The following is a 15,583-nucleotide window of genomic DNA, read 5'->3' on the forward strand; positions in this document are numbered from 1 at the left end:
TTTCATTCTTCTTTTCATTCTTCTTCTTTTCATTCTTCTTTTCATTCTTCTTCTTCTTCTTTTCATTCTTCTCATTCTTCTTTTCATTCTTCTTCTTCTTCTTTTCATTCTTCTTCTTCTTCTTTTCATTCTTCTTTTCATTCTTCTTCTTCTTCTTTTCATTCTTCTCATTCTTTTTTTCATTCTTCTCATTCTTCTTTTCATTCTTCTCATTCTTCTTCTTTTCATTCTTCTCATTCTTCTTTTCATTCTTCTTCTCATTCTTCTTTTCATTCTTCTTCTTTTCATTCTTCTTTTCATTCTTCTTTTCTTCTTCATGAAAAGAAGAATGAGAAGAAGAATGAAAAGAAGAATGAAAAGAAGAAGAAGAATGAGAAGAAGAATGAGAAGAAGAATGAAAAGAAGAATGAAAAGAAGAATGAGAAGAATGAAAAGAAGAATGAAAAGAAGAAGAAGAATGAAAAGAAGAATGAGAAGAAGAATGAAAAGAAGAATGAGAAGAATGAAAAGAAGAATGAGAAGAATGAAAAGAAGAATGAAAAGAAGAAGAAGAAGAATGAAAAGAAGAAGAAGAATGAAAAGAAGAATGAAAAGAAGAAGAAGAAGAAGAATCTTTTCATTCTTCTCATTCTTCTTTTCATTCTTCTTCTTCTTCTTTTCATTATTCTTCTTCTTTTCATTCTTCTTCTTTTTCTTTTCATTCTTCTTTTCATTCTTCTTCTTCTTCTTTTCATTCTTCTTTTCATTCTTCTCATTCTTCTTTTCATTCTTCTTTTCATTCTTCTTCTTATTCTTCTTTTCATTCTTCTTCTTTTCATTCTTCTTTTCATTCTTCTCATTCTTCTTTTCTTCTTCATGAAAAGAAGAATGAGAAGAAGAATGAAAAGAAGAATGAAAGGAAGAATGAAAAGAAGAAGAAGAATGAGAAGAAGAATGAAAAGAAGAATGAGAAGAATGAAAAGAAGAATGAAAAGAAGAATGAGAAGAAGAATGAAAAGAAGAATGAGAAGAAGAAAGAGAAGAATGAAAAGAAGAATGAGAAGAATGAAAAGAAGAATGAAAAGAAGAAGAAGAAGGAATGAAAAGAAGAAGAAGAAGGAATGAAAAGAAGAAGAAGAAGGAATGAAAAGAAGAATGAAAAGAAGAAGAATGAAAAGAAGAATGAGAAGAAGAATGAAAAGAAGAATGAAAAGAAGAATGAGAAGAATGAAAAGAAGAAGAAGAGTGAAAAGAAGAATGAGAAGAAGAATGAAAAGAAGAATGAGAAGAAGAATGAGAAGAATGAAAAGAAGAATGAGAAGAATGAAAAGAAGAATGAAAATAAGAATGAAAAGAAGAAGAAGAAGAATGAAAAGAAGAAGAAGAATGAAAAGAAGAATGAAAAGAAGAAGAAGAAGAAGAATCTTTTCATTCTTCTCATTCTTCTTTTCATTCTTCTTCTTCTTCTTCTTTTCATTCTTCTTCTTCTTTTCATTCTTCTTTTCATCCTACTTCTTCTTCTTCTTCTTCATCCTCATCCTCATCCTCTTCTTCTTCTTCTGAGGATGAAGAAGAAGAAGTAGGATGAAAATAAGAAGAATTCCAAGCCGGCAAAAAGTGTATCTGCAGAGCTCCTCTATTCTGCAGATACACTTAGAGGAGCTCTGCAGATACATTTTTTGCCGGTTTGGAATTCTTCTTATTTTCATCCTACTTCTTCTTCTTCTTCTTCATTCTCATCCTCGGAAGAAGAAGAAGAGGATGAGGATGAGGATGAAGAAGAAGAAGTAGGATGAAAATAAGAAGAATTCCAAGCCGGCAAAAATTGTATCTGCAGAGCTCCGCTAAGTGTATCTGCAGAGCTCCGCTATTTTTGACAGTTCTCTGACATTCACTCCATACAGCGGTTGAAACATTGTATCTGTTTCCATAAATGGAAACAAATAGATACAATGTTTCAACCGCTGTATGGAGTGAATGTCAGAGAACTGTCAGAAATAGCGGAGCTCTGCAGATACACTTAGCGGAGCTCTGCAGATACACTTTTTGCCGGCTTGGAATTCTTATTTTCATCCTACTTCTTCTTCTTCTTCTTCATCCTCATCCTCATCCTCTTCTTCTTCTTCTGAGGATGAGGATGAAGAAGAAGAAGAAGTAGGATGAAAATAAGAAGAATTCCAAGCCGGCAAAAAGTGTATCTGCAGAGCTCCTCTATTCTGCAGATACACTTAGAGGAGCTCTGCAGATACACTTTTTGCCGGCTTGGAATTCTTATTTTCATCCTACTTCTTCTTCTTCTTCTTCTTCATCCTCATCCTCATCCTCAGAAGAAGAAGAAGAGGATGAGGATGAAGAAGAAGAAGTAGGATGAAAATAAGAAGAATTCCAAGCCGGCCAAAAGTGTATCTGCAGAGCTCCTCTATTTCTGACAGTTCTATGTCAGAGAACTGTCAGAAATAGAGGAGCTCTGCAGATACACTTTTTGCCGGCTTGGAATTCTTCTTATTTTCATCCTACTTCTTCTTCTTCTTCATCCTCATCCTCATCCTCAGAAGAAGAAGAAGAGGATGAGGATGAGGGTGAAGAAGAAGAAGAAGAAGAAGAAAAAGGATGAAAAGAAGAATGAAAAGAAGAAGAAGAAGAAGAATGAAAAGAAGAATGAGAAGAATGAAAAGATTCTTCTTCTTCTTTTCATTCTTCTTTTCATTCTTCTTCTTCTTTTCATTCTTCTTCTTCTTCTTTTCATTCTTCTTTTCATTCTTCTTTTCATTCTTCTCATTCTTCTTTTCATTCTTCTCATTCTTCTTCTCATTCTTCTTTTCATTCTTCTTCTCATTCTTCTTTTCATTCTTCTTCTTCTTTTCATTCTTCTTTTCATTCTTCTCATTCTTCTTTTCATTCTTCTTCTCATTCTTCTTTTCATTCTTCTTCTTTTCATTCTTCTTTTCATTCATTCTTCTTCTTCTTTTCATTCTTCTTCTTTTCATTCTTCTTTTCATTCTTCTCATTCTTCTTTTCATTCTTCTCATTCTTCTTCTCATTCTTCTTTTCATTCTTCTTCTCATTCTTCTTTTCATTCTGCTTCTTCTTTTCATTCTTCTTTTCATTCTTCTCATTCTTCTTTTCATTCTTCTTTTCATTCTTCTTCTCATTTTTCTTTTCATGAAGAAGAAAAGAAGAATGAGAAGAATGAAAAGAAGAATGAAAAGAAGAAGAAGAAGAATGAAAAGAAGAATGAGAAGAAGAATGAAAAGAAGAATGAAAAGAAGAATGAGAAGAATGAAAAGAAGAATGAGAAGAATGAAAAGAAGAATGAGAAGAATGAAAAGAAGAATGAAAAGAAGAAGAATGAAAAGAAGAAGAAGAATGAAAAGAAGAAGAAGAAGAATGAAAAGAAGAATGAAAAGAAGAAGAAGAATGAAAAGAAGAAGAAGAAGAATGAAAAGAAGAATGAAAAGAAGAAGAAGAATGAAAAGAAGAAGAAGAATAATGAAAAGAAGAATGAAAAGAAGAATGAGAAGAATGAAAAGATTCTTCTTCTTCTTCTTTTCATTCTTCTTTTCATTCTTCTTCTTCTTTTCATTCTTCTTCTCCTTCTTTTCATTCTTCTTTTCATTCTTCTCATTCTTCTTTTCATTCTTCTCATTCTTCTTCTCATTCTTCTTTTCATTCTTCTTGTCATTCTTCTTTTCATTCTTCTTCTTCTTTTCATTCTTCTTTTCATTCTTCTCATTCTTCTTTTCATCCTTCTTTTCATTCTTCTTCTCATTCTTTTTCTTCTTTTCATTCTTCTTTTCATTCTTCTTCTCATTCTTCTTTTCATGAAGAAGAAAAGAAGAATGAAAAGAAGAATGAAAAGAAGAAGAATGAAAAGAAGAATGAGAAGAAGAATGAAAAGAAGAATGAGAAGAATGAAAAGAAGAATGAGAAGAATGAAAAGAAGAATGAAAAGAAGAAGAAGAATGAAAAGAAGAATGAAAAGAAGAAGAAGAAGAAGAAGAATGAAAAGAAGAAGAAGAAGAATGAAAAGAAGAATGAGAAGAATGAAAAGAAGAAGAAGAAGAATGAAAAGAAGAATGAAAAGAAGAAGAAGAATGAAAAGAAGAAGAAGAAGAAGAATGAAAAGAAGAATGAAAAGAAGAAGAAGAATGAAAAGAAGAAGAAGAAGAATGAAAAGAAGAATGAAAAGAAGAATGAGAAGAATGAAAAGATTCTTCTTCTTCTTCTCTTCATTCTTCTTTTCATTCTTCTTCTTCTTTTCATTCTTCTTCTTCTTTTCATTCTTCTTTTCATTCTTCTCATTCTTCTTTTCATTCTTCTCATTCTTCTTCTCATTCTTCTTTTCATTCTTCTTTTCATTCTTCTTCTCATTCTTCTTTTCATTCTTCTTCTTCTTTTCATTCTTCTTTTCATTCTTCTCATTCTTCTTTTCATTCTTCTTTTCATTCTTCTTCTCATTCTTCTTTTCATGAAGAAGAAAAGAAGAATGAGAAGAATGAAAAGAAGAATGAAAAGAAGAAGAAGAAGAACGAAAAGAAGAATGAGAAGAAGAATGAAAAGAAGAATGAAAAGAAGAATGAGAAGAATGAAAAGAAGAATGGAAAGAAGAAGTATTCCAGTACAGCAAAAAGTGTATCTGCAGAGAGCTCCGCTATTTCTGACAGTTCTCTGACAGTTCCTTCACATGTACAGCGGTTGAAACATTGTATCTATTTATTTCCGAATAAAAACATCTGTATCCTAAATGGAAACAAATAGATACAATGTTTCAACCGCTGTACATGTGAAGGAACTGTCAGAGAACTGTCAGAAATAGCGGAGCTCTCTGCAGGGACACTTTTGCCGGCTGATCGGGAAAAATCCGATTCGCGCACCCAAATTATGCAAATATTCGGATTCGACGCGAATCGAATTTTTCCTGAAATTCGAAACGAATTCCACTTCGCCTGGTTCGATTTGCTCATTTCTAATCAACAGCTATTTCTTTCACTTTTGATCAGATATAACCAAACACTTTCTAACTAAACTAAATATTGTGAACACCAAAATAAGAAAAGTTAATTGAGAGGGTTTACATGCATTGGAGACTTCATGAGGCATGCTCACTAATTACAACAGTAAGAAGTACCTTGCGTCTACTTGGGCAGTCCGCCCTTCACCATCTAATGGAGAAAAACTGCAACCTGTACATTCAGATCCAAACAGAGATATTAGTAATGATTGTGTATGTTACATCCCTGGAATAGTGTAAACAGGAGCCATCTTTCTGTAGTGCATGCATAGTGACGATGTCCTGATCCAGGCAGGAAAGTCAGAAAGTCAGGGTGAAGTCCAACAGTGGCCTTGAAACATTCCTACTGCCAGATTGCACCAGAACAATAAGCTCACTGGATTTCTGCCATAATCAACAGCAGTTTTTTGCACTTTTGAACAAATATAACCAAACACTTTCAACCAAATAATGTGAACACCGAAATAAGATAACTTCATTGAGAGGGTTTACATGCACTTCAAGATTTCATGAGGCATGCTCGCTGATTACAATAGTAAGAAGTACCTTGTGTCTAATTGGGCAGTCCGCCCTTCACCATCTAATGGCTATGGTGTCTAATGGAGCAAAACTACAACCTGTATACTCAGATCCAAACAGGGACATTAGTAATGATTGTGTATGTTAGCTCCCTGGAGTAGTGTGAGCAGGAGCCAGCTTTCTGTAGTACATGTATCATGACAATGTCCTGATCCAGGCAGGAAAGTCAGAAAGTTATGGTGAAGTCCAACAATGACTTTCAAACATTCCTACTGCCAGATGGCATAACAAGCAGCTTTGGTAATCACACCATAAGGGTATACATTACACCATTGAGTAGTTGGTAACAAATAACAGGAGTCTGAAGTTAAACTGCATACAAAAAGATTGTAATATAAAAGTGATGTAGCGCTATACGTAAACTGTTACCTTTAGTGCAAGTTGTTATAGTAATACAAGATATTATAGTGATACAAGATAACACCCAAATCTATTCAAGTGACATTTGTGAGTAATTAGTGCAATCCATGTCAAATTAGAATATTCATGTGATAATTCCAAGATAAAGTGGCTAGAGATGAGCGAATCGAACATGACGAAGTGGAATTCGTTCCGAAGATTTGGAAAAATTCTATTCGCGACGAATCCGAAGATTAGCAAACTTCGGATGCACGAATCGAATTTTCCCAAAAATGGCGGCGACATGTGTGGCGACGGAGAAAATGGACAGAGAAGATGGGGCGGGGATCTCTGGGAAGGCGCGCAGACAAGGCGCGCTGACCCATAATGCATGCATGACATGTGATCGCATTAGCCAATCAGCAGCCAGCCAGCACTGTGTAATGGTGGAGCTATAAATCGCGGCCATCTTAGAATTCTCCATTACCCTCCGGTCATTCAAGAGAGACAGACCTGTGTGTATTAAGGGACAGAGTTAGGGCCACAGAGACTTTAGGGCCACAGAATCATTACTCAGGGACACAGAATCGTTACTCAGGGACACAGAATCGTTACTTAGGGCCACAGCTATCAAAGAATCGAAAATTTAAAGTGACATACACCCTTTTTTTTTTGGTGGCTGTCGTGCACAGTTGGTGCTGCAGTTTGCCGATTGTGCTAAATAAACTGACTTTCTGCTTCACAACCACTATTGTACGTTCAAAGAGTTAAATCCATTTACACGCCGGCTGGCGGTAATATTTTTTGGGTGATTAGTGCATTTTAGTGACAGAAACGTACAGTTTCCAGCCAACGGCAAGCTGCAATTGACCGATTGTGTACAATAAACTGACTTTCTGCTTCACAACCACTATTGTACGTTCAAAGAGTTAGATCCATTTACACGCTGGGTGGCGGTAATATTTTTTGGATGATTAGTGCATTCCAGTGACATAAACTTACAGTTTCCAGCCAACGGCAAGCTGCAATTGACCGATTGTGTACAATAATCTGACTTTCTGCTTCACAACCACTATTGTACGTTCAAAGAGTTAAATCCATTTACACGCCGGCTGGCGGTAATATTTTTTGGGTGATTAGTGCATTCCAGTGACATAAACGTACAGTTTCCAGCCAACGGCAAGCTGCAATTGACCGATTGTGCTAAATAAACTGACTTTCTGCTTCACAACCACTATTGTACGTTCAAAGAGTTAGATCCATTTACACGCCCGGTGGCGGTAATATTTTTTGGGTGATTAGTGCATTCCAGTGACATAAACGTACAGTTTCCAGCCAACGGCAAGCTGCAATTGACCGATTGTGCTAAATAAACTGACTTTCTGCTTCACAACCACTATTGTACGTTCAAAGAGTTAAATCCATTTACACGCCGGCTGGCGGTAATATTTTTTGGGTGATTAGTGCATTCCAGTGACCTAAACGTACAGTTTCCAGCCAACGGCAAGCTGCAATTGACCGATTGTGCTAAATAAACTGACTTTCTGCTTCACAACCACTATTGTACGTTCAAAGAGTTAAATCCATATACACGCCGGGTGGCGGTAATATTTTTTGGGTGATTAGTGCATTCCAGTGACATAAACGTACAGTTTCCAGCCAACGGCAAGCTGCAATTGACCGATTGTGTACAATAAACTGACTTTCTGCTTCACAACCACTATTGTACGTTCAAAGAGTTAAATCCATTTACACGCCGGCTGGCGGTAATATTTTTTGGGTGATTAGTGCATTCCAGTGACATAAACGTACAGTTTCCAGCCAACGGCAAGCTGCAATTGACCGATTGTGCTAAATAAACTGACTTTCTGCTTCACAACCACTATTGTACGTTCAAAGAGTTAGATCCATTTACACGCCGGGTGGCGGTAATATTTTTTGGGTGATTAGTGCATTCCAGTGACATAAACGTACAGTTTCCAGCCAACGGCAAGCTGCAATTGACCGATTGTGCTAAATAAACTGACTTTCTGCTTCACAACCACTATTGTACGTTCAAAGAGTTAAATCCATTTACACGCCGGCTGGCGGTAATATTTTTTGGGTGATTAGTGCATTCCAGTGACATAAACGTACAGTTTCCAGCCAACGGCAAGCTGCAATTGACCGATTGTGCTAAATAAACTGACTTTCTGCTTCACAACCACTATTGTACGTTCAAAGAGTTAGATCCATTTACACGCCCTTTGGCGGTAATATTTTTTGGGTGATTAGTGCATTCCAGTGACATAAACGTACAGTTTCCAGCCAACGGCAAGCTGCAATTGACCGATTGTGCTAAATAAACTGACTTTCTGCTTCACAACCACTATTGTACGTTCAAAGAGTTAAATCCATATACACGCCGGGTGGCGGTAATATTTTTTGGGTGATTAGTGCATTCCAGTGACATAAACGTACAGTTTCCAGCCAACGGCAAGCTGCAATTGACAGATTGTGCTAAATAAACTGACTTTCTGCTTCACAACCACTATTGTACGTTCAAAGAGTTAAATCCATTTACACGCCAGCTGGCGGTAATATTTTTTGGGTGATTAGTGCATTCCAGTGACCTAAACGTACAGTTTCCAGCCAACGGCAAGCTGCAATTGACCGATTGTGCTAAATAAACTGACTTTCTGCTTCACAACCACTATTGTACGTTCAAAGAGTTAAATCCATATACACGCCGGGTGGCGGTAATATTTTTTGGGTGATTAGTGCATTCCAGTGACATAAACGTACAGTTTACAGCCAACGGCAAGCTGCAATTGACCGATTGTGTACAATAAACTGACTTTCTGCTTCACAACCACTATTGTACGTTCAAAGAGTTAAATCCATTTACACGCTGGCTGGCGGTAATATTTTTTGGTTGATTAGTGCATTCCAGTGACCTAAACGTACAGTTTCCAGCCAACGGCAAGCTGCAATTGACCGATTGTGTACAATAAACTGACTTTCTGCTTCACAACCACTATTGTACGTTCAAAGAGTTAAATCCATATACACGCCGGGTGGCGGTAATATTTTTTGGGTGATTAGTGCATTCCAGTGACATAAACGTACAGTTTCCAGCCAACGGCAAGCTGCAATTGACCGACTGTGTACAATAAACTGACTTTCTGCTTCACAACCACTATTGTACGTTCAAAGAGTTAAATACGGTTTTATTTTTGGGGTGCTTATTGAATTAAAGAGTATGTCAGACAACACGCAGAGGAGTGGCAGAGGAGGCAATGTTTCAGGAGCGAGCAGACGTGGCAGCAGAGGAAGGGGTCGAGGCAGCACTAGTCGCAGCCAGAGGCCAGTGCTCCCGGTGTCATCCAGCGGTCGTGTCTCCACCGACAACCCTGCCGTCATCGATTGGTTGACTCGGTCGTCTTCCTCTTCCCAGGTCACCTCTGACACCTACAGCCAACGGTCGGTGGGTACGTCAGACACAACCGTTAGTTGGCATGGCCCGGGAGCAAGCCCACTGAAATCACGTGTCCTCGACCTGCCCCTGTCCTTTGGTGTTCCCTCACCAAGTGAAGTATCGCATGCTGTGGGCTCAGCCCCACTGTACAGTGAGGAAGAGCTAACAGAGGGCGGTCAGGAACGGGGGGAGACATCCGCCTCTTCAGCAGCCAGGCGAAGAAGTACTGGCGAGGAGAGTGGCTCGGTAGCCGGTCTAGAGACAGGTCTGTCTCCTGACCCACACGCAGCCGAGGGGGCTAGTAGTGACGCGGAGACCCTAATTGATGATGATGAGGCTGATCGCACTTGGCAGCCTCGTCGTCATCAGGCTATTGCTTCCGCATCATCAGGAGAAGAGGGTGCCAGCTTGCCAGCAAGCAAAACAGTCGGTGGGTTGCCCAGGAGGCAGCAGGGTCGCAGCAGTGTCAGTGGAGCCAAACGGCCACGGAGTAGAGCACCAGCTCAACTGCAGCCTACCACCACGGCCAGTAGTGGTGCCGGTGTGCACGGAGGAAGTAGCAGTCAGCCAGTGAGGAGTAGCGGGGGCAAAGTTTCCTACTCGGCGGTGTGGCAATTTTTCGTCAAGCCGCCCGAGGAAGTAAACGTAGCCGTATGTCGACTATGTGGCCAGAAAGTCAAGCGTGGCCAGGGGGCCAATGTTGGGACTACAGCGTTGCGTCAGCATATGCAGCGTCGCCATTCGGTGGCCTGGGAAAACCGTGATAAAGATACGGCGGTTCTGCCCGCCCCAGCCCCCGCTCCATCACCCGCTCCGTTACTTGCTCCGTCACCCAACGTCAATCGCCCTCTATCAGCCAGTCAAGGCTCCAACACCTCTGCTGAGGGGAGTTGTCGCTCGTTGGCATCTTCCGCTCGTTCAGATGCTCCTTCTCCTGCTACTCCTCTTCACGGATTCCGTCAGCAGTCTTTCTTGGAATCCGTTTCCAAGAGAAAACAGTTTGTGAGCACGCACCCGACGGTGCAGAAGCTGAACGTCCTCCTGTCCAAGTTGCTGGTGCTGCAGTCCCTCCCTTTCCAAGTGGTGGACTCAGCACCTTTCCGAGAAATGATGGCTTGTGCCGAGCCACGGTGGAGAGTGCCAAGCCGGCATTTCTTCGCCAAAAAGGCAGTGCCAGCCCTGCACTCACATGTAGAAGAGATGGTGGGCCAGTCTTTGAGCATGTCGGTCTCTGCCAAAGTGCACGGCAGCGCCGACGTGTGGAGCTGTAACTACGGTCAGGGACAGTACATGTCATTTACGGCCCACTGGGTGAACGTGCTGCCGGCACAGCCGCACCAGCAACTTGGACAGGTCACGCCGCTTTTGCCTCCACGTTTGCACGTCCTTGGTCCAGCAAAGATGTCCGCCTCTACCACCTCTTCTTCCACCGTGTCCTCAGCCGCCACCCCCGTGCCAAGTCCCATTACCCGACCGGCATATCACATGTGCAGGGCGCAACGGTGTCACGCTGTGCTGCACCTGGTATGCCTTGGCGAACGTAGTCACACAGGGGAGGAACTTCTGAGTGTAATGAACAGAGAAATCGACAGATGGCTGTCTCCGCGCAAACTGAAAATCGGAACCATGTTGACCGACAACGGAAAGAACATGGTGTCTGCTCTGCATCAAGGAAGGTTGTGCCATGCGCCATGCATGGCTCACGTGTTCAATCTGGTTGTCAAGCGGTTCCTAAAATCCACCATCCCACTGCAAGACATCCTTAAAATGTCACGTAAACTTTGCATGCATTTCAGCCATTCCTACACCGCAAAGCACACCCTCCTTGAGCTGCAGCGGCAGAACGGAATTCCACAGCATCGCCTGATCTGCTACGTTGCAACAAGGTGGAATTCAACCCTACATATGTTAGACCGCCTTTACGAACAGCGAAAGGCCATCACCGATTTCCTGATGTACTCCCCTGTGTAACTTAGATGTCAGCCATTGGCAGCTCATGCGTGACACCTGCCGCTTGCTCAGGCCCTTTGAGGAGGCCACGCTATTCGTGAGTCGCCAGGACTATGGGATGAACGACGTCATTCCTCTGTTGCACGTCCTGGAAAAAATGCTGTTAACAATGGCTGGTCAGGGTGCGGTAGACGTGGCGCACAGATCTCAACGCCACATGACCCCTGTGGGGGCAGGACAGGAAGAAGAGGAGGAGGTAGAGGAGGACATTGGTGCTCAGGAATTATTGAGTGAAATGGGTGGTTTTTCCACTCAGCGGACAGGAGTGGAGGAGCAGGAGCATCTGGTAGAGGAGGAGGAGGAGACAGAGGACCCAGACGCACCGTGGCAGTATGCTGTGGAGATGGAGGCAGGGAGTCCCTCGCATTCCTTATAAACCTAATAAATGCTGCGCTACATTCAAAAATTAAAGTGAATGTGGAATACAATGACATAAATCAATATATTGACAATAAAAACCATATAAATGCTGTGCTACATTCAAACTAATTAAAGTGAATGTGGAATAGAATAAAAAACAAAAAACAATAATAATAAATATAATAAAAAGGTGCTAAGTGATAACACAAAAATAATAACAAAACACAAAACATAAATCAATACGCATGTGCATGAAAACACATACATATATAACATCACACGTGCACAATGTGAAGTGAGGTAATATCTAAATAATATACGCAAACTCAAAGTCCAATAATGAAATATTAAGTGAAAAAAGTCCAATATTGGAATATTAAAGGTGAAAAAATTAATGATTTTGGTAGAATTGTGTTTCCAATATACTGTAAGGTGACCACAGGTGAAACAAAAAACCGTGCAGGTATCTGGGTGTAGATAACTTGTGAATCCAACCACCTTCTGGATTAGCCTCTCACCTCAACTCTTCGACCCTTGCGGGTCACAGAGCAGTATGGATCCCTCTCACAGATCCTCCAGGCACCAAGGCACTCCAGAACCACTTCTCAGGATACAATATTCCCACTCAGCTCTTCTTCAAGTGTAGATGAAATATCACTTTCCCAGAACAAAACAAACGGATCCTCCCATAGTGCAGTAAGGTTTATTATACCATAGGAACATCACATGTATAATAAAATAACTCACGTAGCAGCCAGTCCACATTAAACCCTCATGCTCTCAATTGAGGATATGTGTATATGAGTTGGGTGTACAGCTGAATCCACAGGTGTACCAAGATGGCCGCCACGCCGGAAATACGTCACCGCGCTACGCCGACGCGTTACGTCACAATATCACGTGACTTCATCAGGGCTGTCAATCACAGTGACGATAGCTCTTTAAATACCCGGCCAAGATAACAGGAACCACCCACGTCAGCATTCCATTCAGCCTAATCGCAACGATACTTCCTGCAGCCATTAAACTGAAGACCACTGGGGACTATAATGCAAGGATGCCAGACTTACATCTACAATGGGCACATTTACACAGAAAAGTGTATAATGATGCACCAGAGAGAGATAACAAAAATGTAACGATTCTGCAGCAGGCACATTTACACAGGGGAAAAGGATGTATTATAATGTACCAACCTGCAATGTGAGTTATATTAAACAGAAAAACCTAATGACCATTCCCTTTTAAAATATTTTAATAGTTATTAAAGAAATTTTGTTATTAAAAAATTAAATTAAAATGTATAGAAAGGACCATATCTCACATAATTATAGACCAAACATAATGATCCATAACCATGTATGCCAATAAACAGCCAATACCTATTATTAATAAAATTGTCACAAAACGGAAATATACATATACTTCTGCGTGTAAGGACGCATACGTGTATATATAATCCTACAATTTGGATAATCATAAAAATATATTAAAATTAAAATAAAAGAAATATTTAAATATTTCATTAATGAGAATATTTTAATAGTTTTTGGAATATTTATATATATAGAACAGAGATTATTGCTTTTAATTGGTAACTACATCCTTTACCAGCACATAAAGGGCAATTTACGGATAAACTCACACACACATATACTATCCGAAAGCATGAGTTTACATAATCAAAATTAAAAATTAAAAATTAAAAATTAAAAGATCTATACCCATAGCACCATCTCAAAATTACCTCAGAAATCAGAAATAAAACAGTTTACATCAAACTCGATATTCAAACCATTCGGAAAATAAGTATGCATACTATAAATCCACTTGGATTCTAATTGGCTCAAAGTACGCACCTTATGACTGCCTCGCCAATGTCTCTTGTATTTGGTAATACCCCAAAATTTTAATTCACTAGGGTCTTTGTTATGACACTTGGCAAAATGCTTAGAGACGCTATGCTTCGGGAACCCCTTCTTAATATTTTGTACGTGTTCCCGGAGCCTGACCCAAAGTGGTCGTTTAGTTCTCCCTATATATTGCATTCCGCAGCTACACTGTAGCGCGTACACAACTCCCTCTGTCCTACAAGTAATGCATTCTTCAATTTTAAATTCTTTCTTGCTTGTAGATGAAGAAAAAGTCATCAATTTCTTATTCTTGCCTTTTGTGGCTTTGCACGCGTAACAAGTTCTACATGGAAAAAACCCATTTATATCCAGAAAGGTGACATTCTTTTTATTTGGTGGATCAAGAACGTTTTTAACGATTTTATCTCTTAATGAAGGGGCTTTTCTATACCTGAAACTGGGGAAATCTGATATTATCTCTTTCAGGGCCGGATCAGCTTTCAATAATGACCAATTTTTTCTAAAGATAGTTTCCACTTTCTTATAATGGACATTAAAGTCTAGACATATTACAAGCTGATCTTTCTGTTCCTCATTTTTCTCACGATCTACCAGCAACACGTCTCTATTGATGTTCCCAACCTCTTGGATCGTGTTATTAATAGAATCTTGCTGGTAACCTTTGGCTTTAAACCTCTGACCCAAATTCTGTGCTTGGCTCATAAAGTCCTCCTGCAACGTACAGTTTCTCCTGAGTCTGATCATTTGACCTTTAGGTATGTTTAATAACCACGGCGGGAAGTGGCAACTGTCTTGAGGGATGTATCCATTCCTATCAACACTCTTAAAGAATGTCTTGGTGATAATTGTATTTTGTATGATGTGAATATCTAGATCTAGGAAGCTAATCCGCTCACGACTATGTTCCCATGTAAGAACAATGTTTTTATCATTCCTATTTAAATTTTCACAGAAACATAATAAATCCTCTTCTCTTCCCTTCCATATTAATATGATATCATCTATATATCTTTTAAACAGAATAAGTTCTTTCGGAGGACTCAAATGAACTGCCTTCTCTTCCCAATGTGCCATGAACATGTTTGCCACACTGGGAGCAAAACGGGCTCCCATGGCTACACCCTTAATTTGATTATAAAACATGTTCATATGCCAAAAGTAATTATGTTTTAAACAAAATTCTAAACAGTCCAAAATATATTTTCTCTGCCCTCTTTTCAGATTTCCATATTTTCTTAAACCCCATTCCGTAGCTTCCATCCCTTCTGTATGACCAATAATCGTGTATAACGATGAGACGTCAGCTGTTGCCAAGATCACATCATTACCATCTACATTCTCCAACAATTGGATTAGGTGCTTGGTATCTCTCAGATACGACCTAGTCAATCTCACCAATGGTTGGAGAAACATATCCACGTATTGCCCTAATCGTGCCATTAGAGATCCAATCCCATTAACTATAGGACGTCCTGGAGGGCAAATACTATTTTTATGGATTTTCGGGATAGTATAGATAATGGGAATTCTGCACATTTCAGGAACAAGATATCTGGCTTCTTTTTTACTCAGATAATCCTTCTCAAATCCTCTTTTAATCAACCTTTCTAGATCTTTCTTGTATTTAATCGTGGGGTCCTTCTTAATTACTTCGTAGGTATTATTATCACTTAATTGGGTGCCCAGTTCTTCCAAGTAATAATTTTTTGACATGACCACAATACCCCCTCCCTTATCGGCCGGCCTGACCACTATGTCATTCCTTTGTGTTAACATCTTAATTCCTTTTTGCATGTCTATATTCGGCCGAAACCTAGGGAGTTTGAGGGATTCCAAATCTAAGCTTACCATTTTTTTAAAAGATTCTATTTGACAGTTATTACTAATCTGAGGGTTAAATAAGGATTTGTTCCTTAATCGAGTATATTGAATATTACTGACTGGTGCATTTTTAATCACATTCTTAGTATTAGA

Source organism: Staurois parvus, unplaced genomic scaffold (assembly GCF_062004578.1).
Source record: "Staurois parvus isolate SC_StPar_1 unplaced genomic scaffold, SC_StPar_1.0 ptg000562l, whole genome shotgun sequence".
Lineage (NCBI taxonomy): Eukaryota > Metazoa > Chordata > Amphibia > Anura > Ranidae > Staurois > Staurois parvus.